Source organism: Haematobia irritans, chromosome 1 (genome assembly GCF_050003625.1).
Source record: "Haematobia irritans isolate KBUSLIRL chromosome 1, ASM5000362v1, whole genome shotgun sequence".
In the NCBI taxonomy this organism is placed as follows: domain Eukaryota; kingdom Metazoa; phylum Arthropoda; class Insecta; order Diptera; family Muscidae; genus Haematobia; species Haematobia irritans.
The window spans coordinates 271720428-271743686 of record NC_134397.1 but is presented as its reverse complement, the minus strand read 5'-3'; the positions used below and the strand labels follow the sequence as shown (position 1 = coordinate 271743686).

Sequence of the window (23259 nt, the reverse complement as noted above, 5' to 3'; positions counted from 1 at the left end):
GAAAACTATATTAGAAACTTGTATTATATATGAGTAATCCTAGTTATTATGGTAAATATCGTAATAAAAATTATTTGTACTAATTTAAAATGTCTTTTTTTAACGCCGTGTAAAAAATTGATGCAATTAGGGTAAGTTCGAAATTTTAAGCTTTAAATTGAACGAAACTTTAAAAGTAAATTTATATTTCGGAATTGGGTAACCCTAGTGTTTGCAACCTGCCAACTGACAGCGCTACCGTAAAGCTTGACATTTTACTCGGAACGTTTTGACATACGAGCGCTATTTGTGTTGTTTACAGCATCTTAAAAGAGTCTTCCAAGATATCAGGAAAACCAACCACCGAAGACGGATCGCTCTTCACTACGAAAATGCGAGGTAACCCAGTCGGTTCAAACATTTGCATTTTTGAGCACTTAAAACATCTTGACTTGGTACCCATAGACCTTATAATACATAGATGATCCACTATTCTCTTTTAAAAAAATGTGTCAGTTCCAAAAATTAATTTTCTGAAATTTCGTTTTGATTTTTTCGTAAAGAGTCAGTCCCAAACATTAATTTTCGCGCATTTGCTTTTGTGTTGTTCGTAAAGAGCAATGCTGCTCAAAATTAAATTTCGTATTTTCGCGGTTTTGGTCACAATTTTGTGTTCAAATATGAACTTTTAATATATTAATTTCTTTATAAATCCTCTGTTGCATCATAAACGTCCTAATTTTGTGTAAAATTGGTAAACTACAAAAAGGAAAACGAAAGAGATTGTAAGCGTGCTCTTATTTTTCTGGTTTATTCTTAATCTTCGGAACTGTCAAACATAGTTTGACACCCATTGCTCATCTATGTATTATAAGGTCTATGTTGGCACCGAATAACTTCTCTTTATTCCCGTATGTGAAAACTAAAATTGGAGATCGACGTTTTTTCGACACCTGAAGAAGCGGTTGATGGGTTCAGAAAGCATAATAATATTTGTTTTTGTTCTCTAATCCCTAAATATTAAAGGCAACCCTCGTATGTTATATTTTATAATGTTATAGCAGTTTCATTTGTTTGACTTTTTAGCGTGTAACCTTGTCGGCTACTTGGCAACACTATCGGTGTTTTGAATTCTCCACTACAATGCTGCTCTTTCCACCAGAGAATGAGAGTATAATATGTAAAGCTTTAAATTAAACTTTTACCATTTCATTGTGTATTTGAGAATACCACAACAGCAACCCATAACAATTTGCTGTGATTTTTCTCTCCAACATGTATGAATGAAATACAAAAACACCCCTCACTTTACCGATTGACATCCAATGTTGTCTGTTGTCATCTATGTTGTCGTTGTAAAGATCTGTGGGTCGATATCGTCGTAATCTAACAAGTCCACAATGGATTTTATATAGCATTTGTTCCCTCTTTGAAGCTCATTGAAAAATCATATTAACTTTGGTGGATGCTAGAGACACCAAATAGCCGCCTACCTCCCACTGTCTATTTGTTGAATGGAAAAGTTGGATGGGAGTAGGTGAGAACTCTGACGATTGAACGTTATAGGGATATTGTTATGCGGGAAGTGAGATGACGATTCGGAGGGCTGCAATTCCGTGTGGCGTGGTGGTGGTGTTACTGATGATCATGATGTTGTTTGCGTTTTGCTTGTGAAAATGAAATTTGTATTTACAAGCATCCAAACGCCTATCTCCCTCCTCCACATTGATCCATCTAACATACACACACTCTGTATGTGTGCGTGTGTACGCTTCGTCGTATTTTGTAAATCAAATAGACGAAGATAGCAAAGACGACTGTTTGTTTTGGTTTCTGTACGACGTAGATACTGTCTGTCCGTCCATCTGTCCATTTATTTTTATCTGCAAAGAAAAATGAAATTTTTTACTAGAAATGCTGTTGTTGCTGGTCAACAAAAAGAGGCACTTGTTGTAATGTTTGGCGTTCGCGTATATTTTCCAAGCAATTGTCAGTTGTAAATTTTCAGGTTATCGTTTTTTCTTGATTTTGCGTGTGTGTGTGTTTTTTTCATTGAGAAAAACTGGAAATTTTGTATCTCACCATCATCTGCAATAACGGGAAATTTGGGATTTCCCCATGGTACAAAAAAAGACAACACGACTTGCAGCAAAAGTGAAAAATAATGGTTGGCGTTTTTGTTTTTGGTTGCTTTTGAATGTCTGATTGAAAATTTCCAGTTTTCTATGGTACTGCAATGACTTGTGTTTTCTCTTTCAACTCTTATGGTATTCATGGAAGTCGTTGTTGTTTGTGGTACTTAAGTTCGATGGGAAATATTTTCCACATTTATGGGAAAAACTCAGTGATTTTATGTGAACCATTGGATCGCCGATAAGTTAAGTTTTTCATGCATTCTTAAAAAAAAGCTCAAATATATAAAATATAAATCATTAAAAAAACGAATTATCTTTTTCTTTAATGTTTAATTATTAAATACAGTTTCGTAAAGATATTCGTTTTATTTTCAAACAAAAAGTAAGGCAATATGAAAATTTGTCCCTGGAAAATGAGCTCCAAAACCCAAAGGAAATAGGGTCCCAAATGTAGAGCGATGCTTCCTAATGACAGAGAGCCCCATGGAAAAGAGCTCAACAAAATTTAACTGAAGCAAGAAAATCGTGCCCAAATCATTAGGACTCATTTTCATTCTTAATTTAAACAACCTTATGGGAATTAACCAATCGAAACAATATGGTAGCTGCGTTAAAAACATGAGCTTCATAAAATGAGCCCCGACAGTGAAAAATGTACATGGACAATGTACAGCAACAACACCAAATGTTTCGGATTTTGATTCGTTTAAGTTTTGAGGTCCCATTGTATTATGAAAATAGACCCTAATTTTTTTTGGGTTTGTGTTTCATATTCAAGTTGGGAACTGTCTCCATTACTTGATGATTCATGAAGAGTGTTTTCTTAATTTATTTTATTTTTTGTATGTAATTAATAGAAGTTTAATAATGGGAATCTTAAGTTAAAAATTTTAGCACTGAGGCGCTATGTGTCCAATAAAATCCCAAAAAGTAGGCCCCCAAAAAATTATATGAAAAACAACAGCCCCAAGTTTTTATGGTTTTTGGAAATTAATTAAGTTTCAGTTTTGGGGCCCGTTTGCTTTATGAAAATAAACCACAATTTTGCAAATTAAAGTAAACCTCAATTTCCTTTTTGGGATTGATTTCAAGGGGCATATTTGCAATCAAAACAAGTAAGCAAAGTCTAAAGTCGGGCGGGGCCGACTATATTATACCCTGCACCACTTTGTAGATTTAAATTTTCGATACCATATCACATTCGTCAAATGTGATGGGGGCTATATAAAGGTTTGTCCCAAATACATACATTTAAATATCACTCGATCTGGACAGAATTTGATAGACTTCTACAAAATCTATAGACTCAAAATTTAAGTCGGCTAATGCACTAGGGTGGAACACAATGTTAGTAAAAAACTATGGGAAACATTTAAATCTGAAGCAATTTTAAGGAAACTTCGCAAAAGTTTATTTATGATTTATCTCTCGATATATATGTATTAGAAGTATAGGAAAATTAGAGTCATTTTTACAACTTTTCGACTAAGCAGTGGCGATTTTACAAGGAAAATGTTGGTATTTTGACCATTTTTGTCGAAATCAGAAAAACATATATATGGGAGCTAAATCTGAACCGATTTCAACCAAACTTGGCACGCATAGCTACAATGCTAATTCTACTCCCTGTGCAAAGTTTCAACTAAATCGGAGCAAAAAATTGGCCTCTGTGGTCATATGAGTGTAAATCGGGCGAAAGCCCGAGCTATATCTAAATCTGAACCGATTTCGATGGGAGCTATATCTAAATCTGAACCGATTTCAACCAAATCTGGCACGCATAGCTGCAATTCTTATTCTACTCCCTGTGCAAAATTTCAATTAAATCGGAGTAAAAGATTGGCCTCTGTGGTATATGAGAGTAAATCTGGCGAAGGCTATATATGGGAGCTATATCTAAATCTGAACCGATTTCAACCAAATTTGGAACGCATAGCTATAATGCTAATTCTACTCCCTCTGCAAAATTTCAACTAAATCGGATCAAAAAATTGGCCTCTGTGGTCATATGAGTGTTAATCGGGCGAATGCTATATATGGGAGCTATACCTAATCTGAACCGATTTCAACCAAATCTGGCACGCATAGCTGCAATGCTTATTCTACTCCCTGTGCAAAATTTCAATTAAATCGGAGTAAAAGATTGGCCACTTTGGTAATATGAGTGTAAATCGGGAGAACGATATATATGGGAGCTATATCTAAATCTGAACCGATTTCAATAAAATTTGGTACACTTGACTACACTACTAATTGTACTCCTAGTGCAAAATTTCAACCAAATTGGGGTAAAACTCTGGCTTCTGGGACCGTATTAGTCCATATCGGGCGAAAGATATATATGGGAGCTATATCTAAATCTGAACCGATTTTAATAAAATTTGGCACACTTGACTATAGTACTAATTGTTCTTCGTGTGCAATATTTTAAGCAAATTAGGGTATAACTCTTGCTTCTGGGGCCATATAAGTCCATATCGGGCGAAATATAAATATGGGAGCTATATCTAAATCCGCACCGATTTCTTCCAAAATCAATAGGGATCTATTCTGAGTCAAAACACATACTTGTGCCAAATTTGAAGTCGATTGGACTAAAACTGCGACCTAGACTTTGATTACAAAAATGCGTTCACGGACAGACAGACATGGCTATATCCACTCTGGATCCTACCCTGAGCATTTTTGCCAAAGACACCATGTGTCTATCTCGTCTCCTTCTGGGTGTTGCAAACATATGCACTAACTTATAATACCCTGTTCGACAGTGTGGCGCAGGGTATAAAAAACATTGAATTCACCAGAAAGGAAATCATTTTAGAAAGATTAGGTTAATTTTAGAAAATTGTAACTAAACTGTATTACAAACGCAGTTGTCACGCCCATTTCACAAAAAAAGTAAATATTTCTGGAAAAGTTTAAGAAAATTTATTATAATTATTATCATAATTATTTTTTTGTTTTCAATTGTTATAGAAAATTTCATAGTTTGAAGGAAAAAAATTTTAGTTCAAAATTGCGATGATATGGCACTAAAGACATACGAAGTTCATTGATGTGGGCATTATTAGTAAATTTTAAAAATTTTACAAAGTTCTGAACTATTTTGTGGGAGACACGAATTTAGTAAATCTTTATGATTTATTTGTGTATAATTTTGTCCCCGTTAATTTGCTACTAAGGAACACAAAAAAATTATTAAAGTCAAGGAATCTTTATGAAAGCATAATAATACTATGAACTAAAATAGAATTAAATTGGCTTTATTGCCACTTAGGGTTCATGTTTTTTTTTTTCATATTTGACACAGTTAACTTTTTAATCAAGATAGAAACATTAATTAAGTCAATGATTGAAAAATTTTAATTCAAAAATTAAATGATACAATTAACTTTTTAATCAAACTCGGAAAAGTAAGTCAATGATAAAAGTGATTGAAATTTTTCAATTTTTAACTAAATATGAATGAAACTAAAACCTCTAAGTTAGCTAAGAAAATTATTGGAAATAAAGGGTGATACGGTCAAAATTTGCTCAAGTGAAAACGCGTGTAAATCAGTGAAATCGTTTATTTAAAAAATCTAATTAAATTTCTTTTTCAAGTTCAATTATAATAAAATTCAGGAAAAATATTCAGTTAGGCTTTCGCTTTTCCAAATCCGAATTGCCGGGCCTCACGCTTGACACCTGCCATAAGATTTTGTACAGCTACCTTGTCCGCCTTCTTCGCCGCAGAAAGCCAGTTTGCCTTGAACTGCTGCTCGTCCTTAGCAGTTTTTTTGGTCTTCTTTAGGTTCCGCTTGACAATAGCCCAGTATTTCTCAATTGGGCGGAGCTCTGGCGTGTTGGGAGGGTTTTGTCCTTGGGAACCACCTGCACGTTGTTGGCGGCGTACCACTCCATAGCCTTTTGACCGTAATGGCAAGATGCCAAATCCGGCCAAAACAGTACGGAACAACCGTGTTTCTTCAGGAAAGGCAGCAGACGTTTATTCAAACACTCTTTCACGTAAATTTCTTGGTTGACAGTCCCGAAAGCTATGAAAATGCTGCTTTTCAAGCCACAGGTACAGATGGCTTGCCAAACAAGATATTTCTTTGCGAACTTTGACAGTTTTATGTGCTTGAAAACATCTGCTACCTTTCCCCTTCCTTTTGCCGTATAAAACACCTGTACCGGAAGCTGCTTGTAGTCGGCTTTGACATAGGTTTCGTCGTCCATTACCACGCAGTCAAACTTCGTCAGCATCGTCGTGTACAGCCTCCGGGATCGCGCTTTGGCCGTCGTATTTTGTTTATCATCGCGATTTGGAGTCACTACCTTCTTGTAAGTCGATAGTCCGGCTCGTTTTTTGGCTCGATGCACGGTTGAGGACGATACACCCAGCTTATTTGCGGCATCTCGGAGAGAGAGGTTAGGGCTTCGCTTGAAACTACCGGCAACTCTCTTTGTCGTCTCAGCGGCTTCCGGTTTTCGACTTCCCCCCGATCCAGACTTCCTGGCTGTCGACAAACGTTCCCCAAACACTTTAATTACATTTGTAACGGTTGATTTGGCTACTTTTAGCGATTTTGCCAGCTTTGCGTGTGAGTAGCTCGGATTTTCGCTATGCGCGAGCAAAATTTTGATACGCTGCTTTTCCTTCTTGGACGGCATTTTGACAACTGAAGAGTGAATTCCAAAATCAAAATAGGAGCAACATTCAACACACACACCTTCAAAATGAGGGGTGTTCAGGGTTTTAAATGCAAAATTGAAAGAAATACGTCAAGTTTATATTGACCAAATTTTGACCGTATCACCCTTTAGTTACGTTTTTAGTTAATAAATTAATTTAGTTTTGCAATTAACATCAATTAAATTTTTAATTGAATCAATTAAAAAATTAATTGAACTTTTCTAATGAAATCAATTAATTTTTTAGCTTAACATGGAATCGGGCAGCATTCGGTGATAAGAGAGAAGTTCACCACTGTGGTATTACAATATCGGGCTGCCACCTTACCTAACCTGTGACACTATCATTTTCGTGATTGAAGACATTTCAATTAAAAAAATAATTGGATCAATTAATTTCGTGACTGAATCAGAATTTTTTGAGTATGTACTGAGTCCACGATTCCTAAGAGATTCATACTGAAGTGTTGTTGTATTATGCGTTGTTGTTTCTTCTATCAGATGTGCTTATATCCGATACCTACTGTACCGTATATATATATATATATATTCTGTGTTTCATTCGAAAGTGTTCTCTATAATGAGTATGTGTCTGCGTGTGTATTTGCTTGAGGGTAAGTAAGTGTGAGGTGCCTCAATCATTTCGTTTTTCAAAAAGAAAGCGAAATCTTCGTAGAACGCCGGTAATTACGAAGCACATTTCATTTATTTTACTTTTCATGCAGAATGGCAGCACATACGCACACACAAAACATGTTGGCACACTCAATCACCATCATCCCACTTCCCACGAAGAGCTGTAATTCTGAAAGTAGAAACGAGTTTAACCGTTAGTAACGACGGCGACCATGCACAAGTTTTGAGCAGCTTGAATCTCAAAAAGCTTTTTTCTTTCTGTCCCATGTTCTGTCCGATTCTTGTTCTACCATCCACACACATCTGCATGATTGACCGAACGATCACAGTTGTTATTGGGCATATTTAAATGTGTTCATCGCAACAGTGGCTCACGTGAGATAAATATTCTATAGATTAGGGAAATGATTGAAGGCTTTTGCAAATCCATTGTTTGGAAGGTATTGGCGTTAAATTTGAAATTTCTCATGTTGATTGGTCGCCTATAACATCGCGACAGGTGATGAATTGTGAATATATACGTATGAGCCCGAAATTAAACAGCAGTCGACTATATGGGCCACACCCAACAAAAATTACTCGCTTACGAAGCACTTCCAAGCAAATGATCGCATGTTCTTTCGGAAAACCTGAACATGTTGCAATCGTACTATTAGAACAACGCAGTGGAGATATCAGGAAAACCAGCCGTCCAAGACGGATCACTCTTCACCACGACAACACGAGCTCTGAAACATTGACTCGAACAACTGCATTTTTCAGAACCCAATAAAACGATTTGATAGGTCATCTGCCGTATAGTCCTGACTTGGCACCAAATGACTTATTTTTATTCCCTTACGAAAAGAAAATGAGAAGTCAGCGTATTTCGTTACCTGAAGAAACGGTTGATGCGTTTAACCACTTCTGATTGGAGCCACTCTGATTGGAGATACCTCAATCAGAGGGGCAAAAGTGCTCCGACAATTGGTTCAAATACTGGCAAAATTGTATTGATCGGCACTCCCCCGTGAGTACACTTTTTCATTCTCTGGTGTGTATCAGTGGATCTCTCTTTCATCGACGACAAAGTCTAAAACTATTTTGGAATATGACACACGTGATCGTTTGTAATGTCTATTGTGTCAGTTACCTCGCATATCTTAAATCGTGTATCTACAACATCATGGATTTTTGTCACTTTATTTTCCATTTTAGCCGTTTGGTCGGATACCTGGTTGCGACAACAGAATCGAATCTAGTCTTTTGTGATAGCCCTACATTGGGTCTTCGGTCTCTCTTTATGGATGGTTCATAGTTTGATATATTGAATAAAGCTCCTGTAGAAAATGTTTCCCCATCAGTTTTTATAATTTTTAATTTTGCACTGAAACACTGTCACCTTTTGCGTATCTTGCAGATACTTTGACTTTTTAATGTAAAATTTCGTGATTTGTTGATCTGTTCTTCACTTTCTGGATTCTTTGTCCACGACCCAGCACCCAAGATTGTACAACTCCACACACCAGCGACAGTATAAAATACGGCCTCTGCCACAGCATGAAGTACAATTTTACATACCAAATGAAAACAAAAATGAAAGAAAATAAAAACAAGTTTCTGTAATCAAAAACACTGCATCGAATTTATATATGAGCGCTAATTATCGGTACCACGTGAACACATGGAAATGGTGTAGGTTGAGCTCCAAAGACATTTTATGCGCATCGTATATGTAATTTTCCATATTAAACACAAATGTCCCCAAATCGGAGATCATATCCGGCTCTCTTAATTATCGATTCGTAGATGTTTCGAAATTTTTAATTCGTGGAATCCCAATGCGCTGAGTAGTGGAAAGGGCATTGGTTTATAGATGATCGGTGGTTATGGAGAACTATGGGTTATTGATGTTCGGGAATTTGTTAACGAGTCGATTTGTAGTTGATCGGGAATATATCTTTTGCGTTTGATGGGGACCTTTTGTATTCATACCCAGCAAAATAATTAGGAAGTTCTTCTAAAGGTACAAAATTAAAAGCACTTCCAAATATGTCCTTCCAAAGATGTTCTTTATTTAAACTGCACACACAGACGAAAAAGATTGTTTTTCATATGTTTGGGTGTAAAAATTATATGTTTGGAACTAAAATTTTTTAACATAAAATTTTTAAGTGCAACCATACAATGTTCATAAACTAGCATAACATATTTGTTAATATATCAGAACATATTATGTTTGGGACATGTTTGTAAATATAATAAGCTTGAATGCAAACATATATCAATTTAGAAATAGCCTATAAACATATATGTGTTTAGAAAGAGAGACCTGGAGAGTACGCTGCAAGTGAAAGAATGGTAGTAACCAATTGGCACCTTAAACAAATTTCACTAATATTTTTTCTACCAGTGTATGATGTAAGATGAAACATAACATGTTTGAACAATAAAAACATAACATGTTTGCTTGGATCATTCCTGAAAATATATATGTTTGAAGCAGAATGTGTTTGGTATATGTTACAGAAGTTCTTATAAGTAATTTTTTTACAAATTGCTTTTTTCATTTTTGTTAAAGTGTAATTTGAACTTTTTTGTTTCAGGTTAAAAACAGAGTAATATTAATAAAATGGTTAGGTTAGGTTAGGTGGTAGCCCAATGTATCAGGCTCACTTAGACTATTCAGTCCATTGTGATACCACATTGGTGAACTTCTCTCTTATCACTGAGTGCTGCCCGATTCCATGTTAAGCTCAATGACAAGGTACAAATTATTTCAATTTTTTCAAAAAAAAAAAAAAAAATTGGTAAATCCATTGTAGAATAATTCCAAATTTTTGAAAATATTTGGTTTCAAACATTTCATTAAATGTTGTTTTTTTTATTTCACCTTAAAATGCATTGACTAAACTACATGCATTGACTAAACTACAAGTGTAGCTTAACCAACAGAGGAAAAGAATATTTGTAAAATTTATTTCGGCAAAGCCCTATAGACTGCAAGATGGTTGGATGGACGCACGTTTCGGAATTACCACATTCCTCATCAGCATCCTCTACTTACAGCAAAACTATAAACCAATTATCATAATAAATTCAGGCAGTTCAATAAACCCAAGGTGAACCACACTTGAACCTTCCGAAAAAGGGTTTATGATAGACGGCTTATGCCGAAATAAATTCATACAAACATTTCTCTTTTTCTTTGCCACCATCAAATCATCGATTTGAGTGCAGTTGGCTGGATTTATTTTGATCGTGCTTCCTCTTTTTTTTCATTCGTTTTGTTTTGTTATTGTTGGTTTTGTTCTTTAAGCATTGTTGTTGTTGTTTTTTTATTTCAGCTTAAAACCATGCATTGACTAAACTACAAAAATTTCATTTCATGCATTAAAAATAATAAAAAGTTATAAAAATTATTTATGTGTCAAAATATTACAAAATTTTTCAATTCCCGTTCAAAACACTGAATTCGGATCACATCTTAAGAAGTGATGCAATGGTGCATTGGTTAGTATATCCGCCTTCCATACTAAGGATGATGGCTTCAATTCCAATTTTAACCAATCTCCAGAAAGTTTTTCAGTGGACGTTTATCCCCTCTCTTAATCGGGCTGCCACTTTAACCTAACCTAACCTATCCCCTCTCAGTAATATTGGCGACATTTCTGAGTGTTTTACCGTAATGTGAAACGTCATTCGCCTATAAAAAGGAGGTGAAACGGACTCGCCTATAAAAAGGAGGAATCAGGATGCACTCATATATAAGAGCGAAGTTTACCACTTGTGGTATAACAATGGACTGAAACACTTATTCGGGGATGGCTCGTAGAAATGTACTGACCTCCGCGTCGGACAGGGGCATATTTGCCCCTAAAGTTGTACATCTGAAGCGACGAAACCAGCAACTGAACTTAGACATCTCGTCCAGAGTGTGCATGTAATATGTATTCGTATACAAGTGTCTACCATTTAAACTTATAGATATTCGTATGTATATCACATCGAAAGTATGTCAGTCTGTCAGTCGAGCAACATGACTTAGAACCACTTGAGGGCATACCGGCATATGAATGTTTGTCAGACGCTCTGTACCATAGTTCAATTGAGAACCGTTTGTATTGTAGATTCACTTGTTCTGCGCCTATACGACTCAGGGTTTGTGTCTTAGGCTGTGTATGTGGATTGGTTTGCTTGATGAAGTTCGCTAGCATAGATCGTTTGGTGATATTGTGAGTTATAGCCGGGTCTTGTTTGATCTTGTACTATGTCGCCCGGACAGACGGACAACAAGACATAGGTGGGGAGGGGGTACAGCTGATGTGCAACTTGATTTTGGTCCTACACCATCGAAGTCGTGACTTCTACAATGAAAATGATTTTTAATTCTTTTTGTCGTTCAAGTTCTGGGCTTTTTGCCAATAGAGTTTTCCAAACATGACCGTACCTTGTATCTGAGACTTACCTTACGTCTGCATATCTTCTATTGCAAAGATGCAAGTGATTGTAGATGACTTCGACGACGATGATGACGATGACTATGAAGTCAAAGGGGCAATGGAAAACACTTGTATTCATAAAGCTCAATTTTGCCGGATCGTGTGAATCTGTTTTATTTCAATGTTCCTCTTTTATGGCAATTTGTACAGAAAAAAAAGAGTAGAACGTATGTTTGTATGCTTTGTTCAAACATGATTAAATTTGTTTTATTCTTTAGATTTTGCATTTTGATTAGGGTTGGAATATGACCCAGTGACTTGGTGACAATACCGTTCATGGTCAGAGAACTAATACAGTTTGGTGCTCAATTAATGCCAGATTTGTCAACCACAATGGTCTGGAGATACCCAGCAATTCGAAACAATTCCTGTTAAGATATAAAACTAGTTCGAAACCTAAAAGCAAAGTCTCTCTATTATTTTGAAGGTAAATAACGGACGAATTTAATATGGGCTTGTCATTAAAGGAAACCAATTTAATTCCTTATGCTCTACCAGTAAACGATTCTCATTTCTAGATCGACACGCAAAAAATAATTCTTTCCTCCCAAACGAAATTTTAGACAAACAAAGTTCGTTTCTCATTTGCTTTTCGTTGAAAGGAAGTGTATTTGGAAGAAAAGTATATACTTTTTGTGATAAACGTTTATTCTTTTCCAGGATGTAAAAACAATTTCATAAAGACTAACTCAAAAAAAAAAAAAATTCTGGCTAATTGCATTTTCCCTCTCATCTTTCTCACTTCCACGAAGTTTTTTAGTTCTTAGCACCTTTTTCTGTAATACAAACAATGTAGAAGAAATTATACGATTTTATAAATTTTTAAAATTTGTTTTACCTTTCGCCTGGACGGAGAATCGAACCGCGGACCATGCAATTTGTAAGCCAACACACTATCCACTGAGCTATGTAGCCGTTATTGTCATCAATAGACAATTACCCATATAAGTTATATTTATATAGCATAGCTTGCGGCGCCCACGAGCCGATTAAAGTTTATTTAACAGAAAAATACATTTAGTTGGGCACCATGGAGCAGTGGTTGTTACGTCTGACTTGCATGCCAAGGGTCGTGGGTTCGATCCCTGCTTCGACCAAAGTTTTTTTTGTTTTTTTTTTTTTACATATATTCCAGATATGTTAGGAAGATTCCAAAAAAATGTTCAACATTACATTGTAGTATATTAAATTTTGAACTGTAAAATGTGTCTTATTAAAAACCTTAAGTCAGAAAAGAACAGTGTTTGTTTCTTATTAAAAACCTTAAGTCAGAAAAGAACAGTGTTTGATATAAACGAAATGGACTGTGTTGTTGGTCCAAAAATAACGTTTTTTTTTTTAATTAACACTTTGTAACAAACGATTTTTTTGGTGATAAAAGAGTATATTTTTCGAAGCAATTCAAAAAACTCTAACAAAAGAAAAACGTTTTCGGTACACGTTTTCCAAACGTTTTTTTTTCTTTGCGTGCAACAATAGCACAAACACAAGCAATCATACGAGATATACACAAAATGTCTCTAAAAACTTTCTCACATGATGCAATGATTTCATTACTCTCTTCTGACTTCATTTTCCAGTAGCACGTTTATTGATTAGTTGGAATTCTATCTATAAGTTAAGATAAAATATATACCAAATTTAGGAGGAATCTATAAAAAATGATATACACCCGGCAAGGATTATATTAACTACCTTTTATTCTACTTTATCTAAAATTTTCAATGTGAGAAAAAACACTCCAACTTATAATAAAAAGGGAAATAATCTGTAGGTACACGGATGAAAAAGACTGTTTTTCATATGTTTGGCTATAAACATTATATGTTTGGAACACAAATTTTTAAACACAATATTTTTGAGTGCAAGCATATAATGTTCATAAACTAGCATAACATGTTTGGGACATATATGTTAATATGTTAGAACATATTATGTTTGGGACATAAAATGTTTGTAAATATAATATGCTTGGATGCAAACATATATTAATTTAGAAATAGCCTATAAACATATATGTGTTTAGTAGCTTGGAGCGCTATTTAACAGGGAGCGATATTGAATTAATTTGGTGGTTGTTGCTTGTTATTACAAAATTAACATTTTATTTTTCCTTGGGCAATTGTTCAGCTACTTCTTTGATCCTTACAAACTGTGCGGTCCGCTGTTCGAATCCCCGTCCGGCAAAAGGTAAAATTAAAATAAAAAAAATCATAAAATTGAATAATTTCTTCTACAATGTTTGTATTACAGAAAAAGGTGCTAAGAACTAAAAAATCTCGTGGAAGTGAGAAAGATGTGGGGGAATATACAATTGGGCAGAAACAAAATTTTGAGCATTCAGGTCGAAAACCTATGTTGTTAGCACCTATATTACCTGTTTATTTTCATAATTCATTATGATTGTAAATATATAAATAAATAAATAAAATTTTGAGCACAATATTGTTTGGGAGAATTTTTTTTAAGCATATAATATTTTTGGGTGCAAAATGCTTCCAAACATATTATATGTTCACATAATAACATATTGTTTTTTGGAAGACAACATTATTGAATTTGGATGCAAAAATACAAAATGTTTGGAACTTAGACTACCCAAACATATATTGTTTAGACCAATATGCTTTCAAACATATTATATATTGGAAGATATCAAACATATAAATGTTTGGGCAATACCCAAAAATATATATGCTTGAAGCAAAATATGTTTGGGAGTATATGTTACAGAAGCGATTCGATTTTTTACGATTTTTTACGAATCGATAATGTCGTTAAGTTAATTTTTACTACAAAAATTTTTTCCATACAAAATTTTTTCTTAGTAAATTGTAGACATTTCGTAGTAAGATTTTTATATTGCCCATGTATTTTTATAATAGAATCAACGATGCATTAACTACTGTGTTGGAAATTTATTTAAGGAAAAATCCTTCCCATTTCGTAGTTAGTGAACAAAAAAACATTTACTGCATTTTTATAAGTTTTCCTTTAGCTAAGTTAATTTTCGTTGTGGTTACGAAAAATGAACTATATTACAGTAAATTTGTCGAAGTATGTGAAGTTAAAATGGTCCTTATATTTACAAGACACTTTTTTCTGTGTATAGCTCCCATATGTACCGATCTCCCGATTGGACTTCTTGGGCTTCTAGAAATTGCAATTATTATCCGTTTCGCATGAAATTGAAAGTCTGGAGATATTTCAGGTCCAAAAATAGATGTCCCGAATATTTTGTAGAGCACAACTATTAGCTGAAATTAATCTATGAAAAAAAATCTAAGCATTCCATAATTAATTTAAAGACTAACGACCTAAGGTCAACGTCACATTAATTTTTTTTATTCTTATATTTAAACATTAAATACATATATTGTACAAAATATTTTGTTATAAAAAGATTTTATGAAATGTTGAATGTTGAAATAAAGAATACTACTACTACTATAGTGTATATCGATAGATGTTTTGATATAGACCGATAGACCGATTTCCATATTTGGAACCATGCCAAAAAAAATCTTTTTGTGAAGGCTTTGATCAGATTTTTTTGGTTAGTTAAAAAAAATTATTCGAATGAATGTTAGCGATTTTTTTTGGGTGTATAAATATCTCTTGAGTTGCAAAAGAGTCAAAGTTCCCCCTTTTGTAGATTTAGTCCCGTACCAGCTAAAATCGTTAAACCATTCAAAGTTAGACTCATTTGCAAAACAAAGGATATTTATACATGCAAAAAAAAATGTCGCTTTATAACACAATCAATTTCATCAATTCAATTTACAAAAAAAAAATTGAATTATCTCAAATTTTTATTTCTATAGAAAATTTTGTAAAAATTTTATTTTTATAGACAATTTTATTTCTATACAAAATTTTATAAAATTTTTATTTTTATAGACAATTTTATTTCTATACAAAATTTTGTCAAGTACCTCCAATTTAGAGAGGTATGTTTTGAAATCTACCAAAATATCAAGAATTCTACCAATCACCGAACAGTAAAAAAATCTACCATAGTTAGTAGAATTCTACGAACTGCTGCAACCGTGGTCTAGACACCGCAATTTGTATTCAATTCGCCTGAAGTATTTTAGGTTGAAAAATATGTGTAAGGTGTTTATCGGTCCCTGTATTGCTATAACTCCCATATAGACCGATCTCCCGATTTGACTTCTTAGGCTTTTAGAAGCCGTAATTTTTTTCCTAGTTGCCTGAAATTGGATAAACTGGTGTGCCGAATATGGTTTGTAGTCGTCCAGGAAGCCACCGTAGTACAATGGTTAGCATTTCCAGTTTCGTGGAAAAACCAAAAAAGTTTTTCAGCGGTGGAATTTCTGAGTGTTTTAAAGCTTCTTTCAATTGTTTCACCGCAATATAAAATGCTGTTGGGACTCGGCTACACTAAAAACACACACAAATTTTGACCTACTTAACCTAACGGTCCATGTATAACCCCATATAGATCGATTTGAAGCGTTCCATTTGCTCTTCTTCTTACAGAGTGTCTGTCGTTAAATTCATCTGAAAGTCTATATAACATATTTCGAAGTAACCCTTTACAGTGAAAAGTTTTTAAAGAAAACTGTTATACTTATAGAAAACATAGTGACGTATTTAAGATTCGGTCAGTCCAAATATTCTTGTGATGGTTTAATTTATTTATATTATTTTTTATTATTTGTAAGTATATTGACAAAAATAGATATAATATTGCTTATGATGCTTTTGAAATCATTCCAAAAAATCTGCCTGATATTTTATTTTTAGTTTTTGAAATAACTCTTTGAGGCTTTATAATTTTGCTTAGGAGCTTCACTTCCTTTAGTGGAATCTGAAATTCACCTTTAGTGGAATCTGAAATTTACACTATTCTCCTTCAATGGTTCGTCATATTTGGCGTTTCCGCCCACTTTTTCAACCAGTGTTGCCAGGAAAAATTTTCGGTTTACCCTACAAAGACAAAAAAAGTTCCCTACTTTTCCCTACATTCCCAAAAATTTGTCCCTACAAAATTTTTCGTTAAATTTAAACAAAATTTACAAAATAAAAAATATTTACGTATATTACGTAAAATTAATTTGTATTACCACCACGGTTGTCACAGTGTGTAGAGTTCTAAATTGGTACAATTCTTTATGTTTTGGTAGTCCAAATCTCTATAGAAATAAAAAAAAATTCACAAAAATGTTCTATAGAAATAAAATGTTGACAAAATTTTCTATAAAAAATTTCTCTATAGAAATAAAATGTTTACCAAATTTTCTACAGAAATAAAACTTTGACAACATTTTCTATAGAAATAAAATTTTGCAAAATTTTCTATAGATATACAATTTTGACAAAATTTTCTATAGAAATAGATATTTGACAAAATTTTCTATAGAAATAAATATTTGACAAAATTTTCTACATAAATAAAATTTTGACCAAATTTGCTATAGGAATAAATTTAAACAAAATCTATAAAAATAATATTTCAACAAAATTTTCTATAGAAATAAATTTTTGACAAAATTTTCTACATAAATAAAATTTTGACCAAATTTGCTATAGAAAAAATTTAAACAAAATCTATAAAAATAATATTTTGACAAAATTTTCTATAATTTTTTTTTTTTACAAAATTTTCTATAGATATAAAATTTTGAAAACATTTTCTATAGAAATAAATTTTTGAAAAAATGTATAGAAATACAATTTTAACAAAATTTTCTATTGAAATGAAATTTTGATAAAATTTCTATTGAAATAAAATTTTGACAAAATTTTCTATTGAAATAAAATTTTGACAAAATTTTCCATGGAAATAAAATGTTGACAAAATTTTCTATTGAAATAAAATTTTCACAAAATTTTCTATAGAAATAAAATTTTCGCAAAATTTTCTATAGAAATAAAATTTTCACAAAAATTTTCTATAGAAATAAGATGTTGACAAAATTTTCTATAAAAATAAACTTTTGACAACATTCTCTATAGAAATAAAACTTTTACCAAATGTTCTACAGGAATAAAACTTTGACAACATTTTCTATAGAAATAAAATTTTGCAAAATTTTCTAAAGATATACAATTTTGACAAAATTTTCTATAGAAATAGATATTTGACAAAATTTTCTATAGAAATAAATATTTGACAAAATTTTCTATAGAAATAAAATTTGGACAAACATTTTTAATATAAATAAAAGTTTGGCCAAATTTGCTATAGAAATAAATTTAATCAAAATCTATAAAAATAATATTTTGACAAAATTTTCTATAAAAGTTTTTTTTTTGACAAAATTTTCTATAGAAATAAAATTTTGACAAAATTTTCTACATAACTAAAATTTTGATCAAATTTGCTATAGAAATACAAAAAGATAAAATTTTCTATAGAAATAAATATTTGACAAAATTCTCTATAGAAATAAAATTATTACCAAATTTTCTACAGGAATAAAACTTTGACAACATTTTCTATAGAAATAAAATTTTGCAAAATTTTCTAAAGATATACAATTTTGACAAAATTTTCTATAGAAATAGATATTTGACAAAATTTTCTATAGAAATAAAATTTGGACAAACAGTTTTATATAAATAAAAGTTTGGCCAAATTTGCTATAGAAATAAATTTAAACAAAATCTATAAAAATAATATTTTGACAAAATTTTCTATAACAGTTTTTTTTTGACAAAATTTTCTATAGAAATAACATTTGGACAAACATTTTTTATATAAATAAAAGTTAGCTATTTGACAACATTTTCTATAGAAATAAATATTTGACAAAATTTTCTATAGAAATAAAATTTGGACAAACAGTTTTTATATAAATAAAAGTTTGGCCAAATTTGCTATAGAAATAAATTTAAACAAAATCTATAAAAATAATATTTTGACAAAATTTTCTATAACAGTTTTTTTTTGACAAAATTTTCTATAGAAATAAAATTTTGACAAAATTTTCTACATAACTAAAATTTTGATCAAATTTGCTATAGAAATACAAAAAGACAAAATTTTCTATAGAAATAAATATTTGACAAAATTCTCTATAGAAATAAAATTTTTACCAAATTTTCTACAGAAATAAAACTTTGACAACATTTTCTATAGAAATAAATTTTTGCTAAATTTTCTATAGATATACAATTTTGACAAAATTTTCTATAGAAATAGATATTTGACAAAATTTTCTATAGAAATAAATATTTGACAAAATTTTCTATAGAAATAAAATTTTGACAAACATTTTCTACATAAATAAAATTTTGGCCAAATTTGCTATAGAAATAAATTTAAACAAAATCTATAAAAATAATATTTTGACAAAATTTTCTATAAAAGTTTTTTTTTGTCAAAATTTTCTATAGAAATTAAATTTTGACAAAATTTTCTACATAAATAAAACTTTGACCAAATTTGCTATAGAAATAAATTGAAACAAAATCTATAAAAATAATATTTTGACAAAATTTTCTATAATTTTTTTTTGACAAAATTTTCTATAGAAATAAAATTTTGAAAAAATTTTCTATAGAAATAAATTTTTGAAAAACATTTTTATAGAAATACAATTTTGGCAAAATTTTCTATAGAAATAAAATTTTGAAAAATTTTTTTATAGAAATACAATTTTGGCAAAATTTTCTATTGAAATAAAATTTTGACAAAATTTCTATTGAAATAAAATTTTGACAAAATTTTCTATAAAAGTTTTTTTTTGTCAAAATTTTCTATAGAAATAAAATTTTGACAAAATTTTCTACATAAATAAAACTTTGACCAAATTTGCTATAGAAATAAATTGAAACAAAATCTATAAAAATAATATTTTGACAAAATTTTCTATAATTTTTTTTGACAAAACTTTCTATAGAAATAAAATTTTGAAAAAATTTTCTATAGAAATAAATTTTTGAAAAAATTTTTTATAGAAATACAATTTTGGCAAAATTTTCTATAGAAATACAATTTTGGCAAAATTTTCTATTGAAATAAAATTTTGACAAAATTTCTATTGAAATAAAATTTTGACAAAATTTTCTATTGAAATAAAATTTTGACAAAATTTTCTATTGAAATAAAATTTTGGCAAAATTTTATATTGAAATAAAATTTTGACAAATTTTCTATAGTAATACAATTTTGACAAAATTTCTATTGAAATAAAATTTCGAAAAAATTTTCTATTGAAATAAAATGTTGACAAAATTTTCTATTGAAATAAAATTTTGACTAAAATATAAAAATTATTAAGAGTTGTGTTGAGTGAAAAAGTCCCTACATTGTGCCCTACTTCTGGTAACACTGACTCCAACTCACTCCACTCTCTCCATATTTGTTGTTCTAATTTATTGGTAAACCCTTTTCCATAGTTGCCCCAACTATCTACTGGTAATTATGTATTTCGAATAATATGATAAACTCAATTGCAATAATATGATTATGGCAAATCAATATTTGGCTTTTGTTGTGGCAGTCAATGTATATATATTTGTAGTGCCTACAACCGAATTGTAAATTAATTCTATACCCATACTCAATTTGAAATGGTTATAAAATACTGTTGTACTTTTATAGTTGTACTTTTATTTTAGTTTTTACGAATTTAAGTCGTATATAAGTATTGACTATATGGTAGAAATTAGTAGAAGACTAGAAAATAAAAAATACAAAACTAGTTGTAAACGGGAAATTCTTTCGAGCCAAAATACAAACTTTGAAAAATGTTAAGTGTTTAGTGATAATATCTTCAACATACCAAAAAACAAAAAAACATCCACTGGCCCGGTAGCCAATAATTCAATAATGTGCAAAATCATCTTATCATGTTCCAATACGCAAACAAAAAAGTTTACTTGGTTCCAAAGATTTTGAATTTCCCTTAAGGGTATTGATATTGATTCCGAACCACAAATGCGGCTGTTTTAGAAGAAATATATTTTTAGAGATCTATTTAGCTTTTCGTCTACGATCCATAAAATTTAAATTAAGTTACAGTTAAAATGTTAATGGGAATAATTTATATTAGTTAAGAACGTCAATATTTTAAATCATTTTTTTAACTGACTTAATTTTTTATTTAATTAAAATAAATAATTTTAATAATTTTTTTAATTGATTACGTTTTCAGTTTCAGTGGGGTATATTAATACTCAATGTCAATTGTCTACACTCAAAAAAAATACTTGGTTTCAAAGATTTTGACCTTCCCTAAGGATTTTGGTATTGATTCCGAGCCATAGATGCCGCTTCTATTGAATAAAGAAAATTTTTAGCAAATTATCCTGCTTTAAATCTACACTCAAAAAAAAGTGAACTCTCTATTTCACTAAAGCCAATTTAACTTTCGTTTAGTTCATGGAATTATTATGTTTGGAGAAAGTTTCTTCTACTCTAATAATTTTTTGTGTACATTAGTTAAATTAACTAAAACCGAGGAAAAAATATACACAAATGAAGGATAAAGATTAACTAAATTCGTGTCTTCCACAAAATAGTTCAATATTTCTTGAAATTTGTAAATTTTACTACAAATGCGTTCATCATGAACTTCGTATGTCACTAAAGACATTCTTGCAATTGTGAACTCCAATTTTTTCCAACAAACTTCAAAATTTTCTTTAACAAGTGAAAAAACTTAATTATGCCTAATAAATTTTCTTGAATTTGTCGAAAAATATTACTTATTTTTATGACATCGTCGTGATGCCAGCGTTGGTTATACTGTTTAATTAAAATTTTCTAAAAATATTCAAAAATTTCTAAAATTAACCGAAATTGTTCTTCCTGGTGGGTTCACTGTTTTTCAGTGTAGGATAAATAAAATTAAAATACGGATTATACGGATCCCATTTGTAAAATTTGCATTCTCTTTTCGTGGTGTATTAATAAATCTACACAGAAAAAAATTCCGTTGTTAAACTAACGCTAAATTTAACTTATTTTTATTGGAAAAAAATTATTTGCTAGTAGTTAAATTTTATTATTTTTTTCGAAATTTTCTTATTGAAATCTTACGTTTTTTTAGTATGTCTCAAAAATGTTATGAACTAAACGTGGGTATAAAGTTCAATGACCGAACACATAAATTCAATATGAACTAAACCAAACGAAGATTTTCGTACGATTCCCAAAAATAGTAAGAATGAACTACTGTATGGTTAAAATGGTGATGATTTGGCGCCAATGATTTTCTTCTTTACTTTTAGTTAATTTTTTCTTCTATGAGAGGATGTAATTTCGTGAACTACAGTTAAAAAGTACAACATGGCATTAAATTTTCCTGGTTTTCTCAAAATTTGGAGCAAAATTTAGTTCAATTTTCGTGCGAGGTAGTTCATTCTTCCTATAAAACAGTTCACTTTTTTTTCGGTGTATCCACGTACAAACAAATGCCAGTTTAAAAATGCAAATTATAATGGATAATTCAAAGTAAAAAATGTTTTCTTAATTCCAAAAACAAAACTTTAAACTAAAAATGCTAAATCCTCAAAATAAGCCTCTGTATTTGAAGCGTTTTTACCTTAAATCTAAAGATTCAACAGTTCAGTTAATTTAAGGGCGATTTTTTTTAAATCCAAAATGTGTTTCTTTACTTTAAAGAAAATTTGCCTTAGTTCAAAGACATACGACATCAACGGAGAAATTTTTTGTCCTAAATTTAATATTTTTTTTTTTGAAAGAATGATTATAAACTTTATTTTGAATAAATTTCATTGTTTTAAAGAAATTTGTCCTTAATATTTTATAAATTGTGCATCCTAAAATTTAGGTTGAGTAATTTTTTATATCCCAAGTAAAGCGATTTAATTAGAGTTGAGCAGATCCGAAAATTGGTAAGATATGATTGTACCTAATTGCTATTTAATTAGAACTGATCAGATCTTAAAATTGGCCTACATCTAATGTCTTAGATATAATTATATAGGGCTATAATATGCAGATAGGTCTGATGTTAGATCTTGCCGTATATGAGATTATATCTAGTTACATCTAATTTATAATTTGGTTAGATCCAAAGTGGCCAATTTTGAGATCTGATCATATCTAATTGGATTTACCAATTATTTACATGGGATCACGTAAATATTTTTTTCAGTGTAGTACTACGGTGGTAATTATACATTTTCTTCTTCCTAATAGCGTTTTTATTTTCATAAATGTGCCACGCATTTAATGAGATTTATGATCGATTAGCTCGAATGCCTTATTCGGCAACTTCTCGTTTGCTCTATGCGAACCTGCATATGTTGCTTCAAGGATAAATGAATATTGGATTGATGATATGGTGACAATATTACCTATGGATATAAATATGTCCCTTATCCCACATCTCCATAACTAGACATTACGA

At 30.9% G+C, this 23259-nt stretch overlaps 2 protein-coding genes across 3 annotated transcripts in view; one reads left to right on the top strand and one right to left on the bottom strand.

Moving 5' to 3' along the window:
* LOC142224610 (uncharacterized) overlaps positions 1 to 23259 on the bottom strand; it is a 93341-nt gene that overhangs the window by 57936 nt on the left and 12146 nt on the right. The window lies entirely within an intron of this gene.
* AstA (allatostatin A) overlaps positions 20516 to 23259 on the top strand; it is a 73708-nt gene continuing 70964 nt past the window's right edge. The window contains exon 1 of one of the 2 annotated variants that reach the window (XM_075294410.1): positions 20516 to 20631. The gene's annotated coding sequence lies outside the window, so the exon portion shown is untranslated. Of the gene's footprint in view, positions 20632 to 20653; positions 20794 to 23259 lie in introns of those variants that run through there. The other variant, XM_075294415.1, reaches the window with a different exon arrangement.